The following is a 9,154-nucleotide window of genomic DNA, read 5'->3' as shown; positions in this document are numbered from 1 at the left end:
ATCGGACATTGTTTCGTTCTGCTGTGCATGGGGTCACTATGAGTTGGTTCCGACTCAATGGCACCTAACAACAACAACAACAACATCTTTTTGATGTGCTGCTGGATTCTGTTGGGTAGGATTTTGTTGAGAATTTTTGCATCTATGTTCATGAGGGATATTGGTCTATAATTTTCTTTCTTAGTGACATCCATCCCTGGCTTTGGTACATTTGCTTCATAAAATGTATTAGGAAATTTTCCATCCTCCTCTATCTTCTGGCATAATTTGAGGAGACTTGGTGACAGGTCTACCCTGAATGTTTGGTAGACTTCACCAGCCATCTCGGCCTGGATTTCTTTTGGTAGGGAGTCTTTTGATGAATTGGTCAATTCCTTCTTTTGTTATGGGTCTGTTCAGGTTTTCGACTTCACTGTGTGTAAGTTAAGGTAGGTCATGTTTTTCTAAAATTGTATCCATCTCTTCCAAGTTTTCAAATGTGTTGGATTACAACTCTTCATCGTATTCTGTTACTTTCCTTTTGATTTCCTTTTGTTTCGTTATGACATTGCCCATATGGTTTCGAATTCGTGTTATTTGTGTCTTCTCCCTCTTTTCTTTTGTTAGTTTTGCCAACGAGCTGTCAATTTTGTTAGTCCTTTTCAAGAACCAGCTTCTTGTCCTTTTGATTATTTCTATAATTTTTCTGTTTTCTATCTTATTTATTTCTGCTCTAATCTTTATTATTTCTTTTCTTTTGGTGGCTGTAGGTTCCGTCTGTTGGTTTGTTTCTAATTGTTGTAGATGCTGTGTTAATGTGTTAATTTTGGTTCTTTCTTCTTTTTGGGTGTGTGCATTTATTGGAATAAATTGTCCTCTCAGCACCGCTTTTGCCATGTCCGAAAGATTTTGGTATGTTGTGTTTTCATCCTCATTTGTTTCTAGGAGTTTTGTGAGTTCACATTTAAATTCTTCTACTATCCAGTTGCTTTTCAGCAGGCTGTTATTCAGTTTCCATGCATTTGACTTTATTTCCTTTGTGTTCCTATGTTTGATTTCTTATTTGATAGCGTTGTGGTCTGACAAGATATTTCATAGTATTTTGATATTTGTAAATTTATGGAGATTTGTTTTGTTGCCTAACATATCCTCTATTCTGGAGTATGTTCGGTGTGCATTGGAAAATAATTTGTATTGTGCAGTTGTTGGGTTGAATGCTCTGTACACATCTATGAGGTCCAGTTGGCTGATTGTGTTGTTTAGTTCTTCTGTGTGTTTTCCAAGTTTCTTTATGGTTATTTTATCCATTTTTTGAAAACAGTGTATTAAAATCTCCCACTATCATTATAGATTCATCTATTTCTTTCTTCAAATCCATTAGAGGTTTTTTTTTTGTATATTTTGAAGCTCTTTAATTTGGGTGCTAGATATTTATTATGGTTATGTCGTCTTGTTCAATTGTCCCTTTAATCATGAGATAATGTCCACCTTTATCTATTATGCTGGTTTTTGCCTTAAAGAATTTTTTTAAAATCTGAGATTATTACTGCCATTCCTGTACATTATTGATTGCAATTAGGTTGGTATATATTTTTCCATCCTTTGACTTTTAATCTGTTTTTGTCTCTGTGTATGAGATGTGTCTCTTTCAGACAGCATATTGAATGATCTTGTTTTCATATCCATTCTGCCACCTTCCATGTCATAACTAGTGCATTTAATCCGTTTATATTCCGTGTAATTATAGATAGGTATGGATTAATTGCTGCCATTATGGGTTTTTTTGTGTATGTGATGTTGCTGCTTTCTTTGTTCTGTATGCCTTCCTATGCTGAGTTCATGCATTTTGTGTTCTTTCTATTGAATTTCCTTATAGTTTTAATGTTTCCTTGTTCTTCTTGGATTTTCATTTTCTTGGTATATTGTGACGTGTTAATTTTATTTGAGGGTACCTTATAGTCCATTAGCTTTTCCCTCTATTTAGTGTAGACTATTTTATCCTGTTATCTATCTGATCGTCTCACCATCTGGATCTCTGTTCCTATGACTGACCGCCCAGATTCTCTTATTTTTTTTCTTATAGTTTTGTTCTGTTCTCAATTCTTCCTTCTGTTGATTTAGTTCTGGGAGGTGCAGCCACGTATTTCAATCTTTGATTGTTCTCTGGTTCTCAGTCCACAGAACTCCCTTTAGGATATTTTGTAATGCAGGTTTGGCTTTGGCAAAATCCCTTAGCTTCTGTTTATCATGGAATGTTTTGATTACACCATCGTATTTAATTGATAGCTTTGCTGGATAAAGGATTCTTGGTTGTTAGTTTTTTTCTTTCAAGGTTTTATATATGTCTTCCCATTGCCTTCTTGCTTGCATGGTTTCTACTTAGAGAACCGAGCTTTGTCTCACTTTCTTGCCTTTTTAGTAACATTTCTATTTTCCTTAGCTGCTTTCAGGAGTGTCTCCGTATCTTTGACTTTGGAAAGCTTGATTATGATACGTCTTGGTGATTTTCTTTTGGGGTCTATCCTCCCTGGGGTTTGTTGAGCTTCTTGAATGTGTATCATTTTACTTTCGGGATGTTAGAAAAAAATTATTTCAGTAGTTCTTCAACTATTTCCTCTGTGGACGTTTGTGATTCTTCTTGTTCTGGAATGCCAATGTTTCTTTAGTTATTCCTCTTCATGTTGTTTTAGACTTGCTTCAGATTTTTTTTATCCTTTCTTCTCTTTGCTCTTCTATCTTAGTGTTATTGAGAGATTTGGCTTTCAGCTCGCTGGTTCTGTCTTCCATTCTGTTCAGTTGTACTCCTTTGCCCATTCAGTGTATTGTCTATTTCTGATATTCTATTATTGATTGTTTGGACCTCTTTCTGTAGGTTTTGAATAGTTTCCAATGCTGTATCTATCTTTGATTGTTCCTATAGTGCTTTCCTTACTTCTTCCTTATTTTTCTAAACTCCATTGTAAAGTGTTTTGAAACATTTGATGATCATTTTTCTGAATTCTTTTTCAGGCATTTCCAAGGCCTGCCCTCCTTCCAGAATGCAGTCCAGGTCTACCTCTATGCCATTTGTCTCAGACATCTTATCTTGTTTCTGGACATGTGCTGATATGGTCATCTGCTTTTTCTTTTTGGACATTTTTACTGTTTAGCTGTGGTCTTAATACTTACTTGAGTATGTGTTTTGGTATTTTTTATGCTTTTTGATTGCTTCCAGGTAGATGTGATCATGGTGTGGGCTTGTCTTTTAACTCTTCTTATTGCTTAACTCAGAATAACTTTCACAGGTGTTGTCTGCCTCCCTGATATATACCAGTTGGTATTGGGTCTTGTCTGGATTTTGGTGTTTTATAGAGTGTGATTGTAGCTTGATTATATGGCAGCAGTTGCTGTGTCTTCTTGGGTAATATAGGGAGAGCGAGATCCCCAAAGGTAGAAGGGGGAGCATAAAACAGCAAAACAGCAACATCAAAAAACAAAACAAAAAAAACACCAAAACAACAACAACAACAACAAACTAGACTAGATACTGTAGTCCATAATTGCAGAAAAGGGAGAAGGGGGTGATAAGGAAAAAAAAAGTCTGTAGACTAAAAGGAATATGACTTTAATGTCCTCTTTCTGCTTCTTGCTTTCAAAGTTGCCTGAGAAATTTCAAGATGCTATTGTTGATTATGCTGTACCTCAGGATTTAATTTCATTTTTGGCCTGTTTTGTTTTTAAACTCTCTTTTCTTCTCTACTCCCCTTGTTCTGGCCTTTTCCGTATTAAAAATAAAACAATTCATGGCCAGCTCTTGTGCTGAGAGTATCTGTGTGCATGCATGGCAGAAGAACCCACCAGTGGTGAGGGACAGGGGTGTCCACTCGCTCAGGCACCCCCTGTAGTAACCATAATGGAGGTGTGCAAAGAGTCGGGGGGGGGGCAATGAACAGATACCAATAAAAAGAAAATGAGAACAAAACAAAACCAACAAAGTGTATAGTCCACCTGTATTCTGAGTTTCCCCCAGTGTATTCCCATGGTGTGTCTGCTCCCGTACTTTGTATTGTCATTTGGTCTTGTCCAAGTTTTCGGCTCTGGGCCACCTAGCCCAGCAGATTCAAAGGTACACGATTTCTTACTTTTGTTACAAGTTCCACTAGCTATAAGCCTTCAAATTTTTAAAATATTCTTACCTATGCGGTTTCGCATTTTGGAGCTCTGCCCTGAATCAACTTTGGTGTTTTGTGGTATTGCTGATGGTGAACCTCACTTCACCTCCACCCTAGACTCCATCAAGTCCCACCTCCTCTTCTTTTTTGATGTATGTATTTATTACAATAAAATTTCCTCTGAGCATTGATTTCACTGTGTCACATAAAATTTTTCCCCAAAGTTTTCTCGTAAAATTGAGTGAACTTAAAGTGATAAGATCATCAGCTTTACTTTCAAGCATTTCAATACATTTTGTTTCATCTCAATGACTACACTCCCCTACTTGTAAGAATAGTTTTCCTGATTCCACCCTATTGCTTCCCTTTTACATATTATTTTTCACAAATAAACAAAGCAAAAAATATTAGATGTACACATACAAATAAAAAAATATATATATTCACCTAAATGTCCAAAGGGCATATTTTGCAAGCTAGTCTCCTGCCTGCAGGCACACGGCTTTTCTCAATCCGTGGTCCTAGAGTCCTCAGCTGCTCTATCTTTCTATGCCATTGCCTCTGCCACCATTTCTGCTGTCACCACTTTTCTGGGTAGGATCTCATGCTTCATTCATGCTCTTTCTTCTTGATAGACCTGGGGTCCTGTGTTCCTTAAATGAAAAATTAACTACCCTACTCCATTTTTGTTACACATCTTCTACAATTGCAGTTGTGACAATCATAATTAATCCTGATAACTATTTCTCACAACTGAATTATAAAATCTTATTGTCATCATCCCCCTTCACCAGATACATCTGGAAAAGAGGAAAACTATTCAGTGGGGATTCTACGTTATCCCCTCATTCTAAAACTAAATGCACTCACGAAAACTTTTAAGCCAGTCACTTCATGCCTTTATAGCCCCCTCTCCTTTTTGATAGCCATTGTCTAAATTGCCCATCCTTATCAACCCAGTGTACTTAAGAAACAAGCTTGATCCTTTATATGTGTCCCAAAGATTTTGGCATGTTGTGTTTTTATTCTTTTTAGAGTAAACGAAATCCAGTAGTATTTTAGCTGGGTGTTATTCAGTTTCCATCTAGTTAATGTTTTCCTTTTCTTCTTGTGGTTGATTTAAAGTTTTTTTAGTGTTGTGATCTGAGAATATTCTCTGTAGTAATTTTTATATTTTCAGATTTATTGAGGCATGCCCAATATGGTCTATTCTGGAGAAGGATGTATATTGTGCTATTTTTGGGTAGAGTGTTCCATATATGATTGTGAGGTTCAGATGATCTAGTGTGTTGTTTAGATCATCTGTATCTTTGTTGATTTTCTTTCTTGTTGTTCTGTTCTTCATTGAAAATGGTGTACTAAGCTCCCCTTCTATTCAAACAACCCAATTAAAAAATGAATAGAGGACATGAACAGACACTTCATCAAAGAACACTTTCATGCAGATAACAAATACACGAAAGAATGTTTTCAACTGTTAGTCATCAGAGAGGTGAAAATCAAAACATGAGTGAGGTAACATCTGACTTCAGCATTAATAGCAAAGCTCAGAAAATAGAAAACAACAAATGCTGGTGAGGATGTGAAGAGACAGGAACCCTCATATATTGCTAGTGGGACTGTAAAATAGTGTAACCATGATGGAATATGGTATGACATATGCTTTAAAAAATTAGAAAAAAATTACCAGCAATCTCACTACTGAGTCTGTATTATACAGATAAAAGAGCAATAACATATGCACAATTATGTTCATCATAGCTCTATTTAAAATAGCAAAAATATGGAAACAACCTAAGTGGCATTAGTGGATGAATTTTTTTTTTTTTTTTTTGTAAATTTATACAATGAACTATTATGCAGCATTAAATAATAACAATGAAACTGCAACACACATGGATAAACCTAGAATCAATTATAAGTAGCCCTACTAGTGAGTTACATGTCAGGCTACTAACCTCAAGGTCAGCAGTTCAAATCCACAAGCTGCTTTAAGGGAGAAAAATGAGGATTTCTGCTCCCGTTAAGGTTTGCAGCCTTGGAAACTCTATACAGGGTGGCTATGAGTTGGAACTGACTCCATGGCTTGCAGCAGCAGCAGCAGCAGCAGAAAACATAACGGTGAGTGCAATCAGTAAATCAGAAAGGACAGATATTGTAGAGACCACTACTGTAAACAAGTTAAGAAATGGTTAGCACACAGAAAGAATCATTCTTTGAAGGTTACTAGGGGATGGAAAGGAAAGGAAGGCAGTTAAATTTAACTAAAGGCTATATATATATTAGCTTGGGTGAAGGGAAAGGTAATATACAACAAAGAGGAGATCAGCACAAAATGATGAAATCAAAGGAAGACATTAGAAGGAACACAAGAGTCAAAGGCAACACTGGTAAATACGAGGGTGATTCAAAAAGTTCAGGGAAGAGAACCCAGGTGCTAGTGATGACTGTTGAGTTCAATCTTGCAGTCCATCCGCCGCCACAGCCCTCAAGCCCACTTCTCCCTCTCCTGTGCCAGGAACTTGCCACCACCACTACCACCATGCCCTACCCATACCCAGTGCTGACCCCGGAGCTGAAGAAAGAGCTATCCAACATTGCTCATCACATTGGGGCTCCAGGCAAGGGCATCTTGGCTGCAAATGAGTCCACCAGAAGTATTGCCAAGTGGCTGCAGTCCATTGGAACTGAGAACACCAAAGAGATCCAGTGCTTCTACCACTAGCTGCTGCTGACTGCCAATGACCATGTAAACCCCTGCATTGGGATTGTCATCCTCTTCCATGAGACACTGTACCAGAAGGCAGATGATGGTCGTCCTTTTCCCCAAGTTATCAAATCCAAGGGAGGTGTTGTGGGCATCAAGGTAGACAAAGGCGTAGTAACCCTGGCAGGAACAAACAGCAAGACTAACACCCAAGAACTAGATGAACTGCCTGAGCACTGTGCCCAGTATAAGAAGGATGGAGCTGACGTTGCCAAATGGTGCTATGTGTTGAAGATTAGGAAACATACTCCTTCAGCCCTCGCCATCATGGAAAATGCCAATGTGCTGACCCGTTATGGCAGCATCTGCCAGCAGAATTGTATCGTGCCCATTGTGTAGCCTGAGATCCTCCCCGATGGGGACCACGACCTGAAGTGTTATCAGTATGTAACTGAGAAGGCATTGACTGCTGTCTACAAGACTTTGAGTGACCACCAGTGTACTTGGAAGGCACCTTGCTGAAGCCCAATATGGAAGCACCAGGCCATGCCTGCACACAGAAGTTTTCTCATGAAGAGATTGCCCTGGCAATTGTCACAGCACTGCACCACACAATGCCCCCTGCTGTTACTGGGGTCACCTTCCTATCTGGGGGTCCGAGTGAGGAGAGACATCCATAAACCTCAATGCCACCAACAAGTGCCCTCTGCTGAAGTCATGGACCCTGATTTCTCCTATGGCTGAGCCTTGCAGACCTCTGCCTGAAGGCCTGGGGAGGAAAGACAGAGAACCTGAAGGCTGCCCAGGAGGAGTACGTCAAGTGACCCCTGGTCAATAGCCTCACCTGCCAAGGAAAGTACACTCCAAGCGGTCAAGGTGGGGCTGCAGCCAGTGAGTCCCTCTTCACCTCTAACCATTCCTACTAAGTGGAGGAGTTCTAAGGCTGCCCCCGCCACAACACTCCAGGCCACGGCCCCTCCCATGCCCACTCTTGAAGGGAGGAGCTCATTGGGGCCTCCAGGACACTCTTTCCTATCACTCTTGCCATTCTTGTGAGTTGGTGTGAGGTGGTGTCTGTATAAGGGAACTCCAACACCCTTTTTAGCCCACTGATAATAAACAGATATTGAAAGGTGAAGAAAAAAAGTTCAGGGAAAAATGGAATTAAATGCTAATGGAACTTTTTCCACAAACTTTTTGAAGCCCCATGTAGTATTGTACACAAAATCCTTCCTGCACAATCCTGCAGCAGCAGTAATAACAATAATCTATGAGTGGATGCATGGTGGTGGTGGTGGTTATGTGCCGTGAAGACAGTTCCGATTCATAATGGTCCTGTATAGGGTTTCCAAGACTGTAAATCTTTTCAGAAGCAGAAAGCCTCATCTTTCTCCCAAGGAATCACTGGTAGTTTTGAACTGCTGACATTGAGATTAGCAGTTCGACTCATCATCACTATGTAACCACTATGATACCAGATCTCCCGAATGTTGTTGTTCTTAGGTGACATCAAATTGGTACAGACTCATAGTGACCCTATGTACAACAGAATGGAACACTGCCTGGTCCTGGGACATCTCACAATTGTTGACACTCTTGAGTCCATTGATGCTGCCATTTGGCCAATCCATCTTGTTGGGGGTCTTCCTCTTTTTCTCTGACCTTTCACCTTACCAAACATGATATTCTTCTCCAGAGACTGGTCCCTCCTGACAATATGTCCGAAGTAGGAGAGATGAAGTTTGGTCATCTTGGCCTCCAAGGAGCACTCTGGCTGCACTTCTTCCAACACAGATCTGTTGGTTCTTTTGGCAGCCCATGGCACTTTCAATATTCTCCTCCAACACCATAACTCAAAAGCATCAATTCTTCTACAGTCTTCCTTATTCACTGTCCAGCTTTTCTCATGCATATGAGGTTATTGAAAATACCATGGTTGGGTCAGGTGCACCTTAGTCCTCAAGCTGATATCTTTGCTCTTCAACACATTAAAGAGGTCTTGTGCAGCAGATTTGCCTAATGCAATACGTCGTTTGATTTCTTGATTGCTGCTTCCATGAGTGTTGACAGTTGATCCAAGAAGAATGAAGTCCTTGACAACTTCAATCTTTTCTCTGTTGATAAGAATGTTGTTGATTGATCCCGTAGTGAGGAGGTTTGTTTTCTTTACATTGAGATGCAATCAATGCCGAAGGCTGTGTTCTTTGATCTTCATCAGCAAATAATTTAAGTCCTCTTCACTTTCAGCAAACAAGGTTGTATCATCTGCATATCGCAGTTTGTTAATCAGTCTTCCTCCAAACCTGATGCCACATTT

The 9,154-nt window shown here is 39.4% G+C and overlaps 1 pseudogene; it reads left to right on the top strand.

The window, feature by feature from the left end:
- The first annotated feature begins 6,672 nt into the window (after positions 1-6,672).
- Positions 6,673-7,763, top strand: LOC102828229 (annotated as a pseudogene).
- Positions 7,764-9,154: the final 1,391 nt, after the last annotated feature.

This window comes from Chrysochloris asiatica, unplaced genomic scaffold (assembly GCF_000296735.1).
Source record: "Chrysochloris asiatica unplaced genomic scaffold, ChrAsi1.0 scaffold00239, whole genome shotgun sequence".
Classification (NCBI taxonomy): Eukaryota; Metazoa; Chordata; class Mammalia; order Afrosoricida; family Chrysochloridae; genus Chrysochloris; species Chrysochloris asiatica.
The sequence above is the reverse complement of the archived record's forward strand: the minus strand, read 5'-3'. Positions and strand labels throughout refer to the sequence as shown.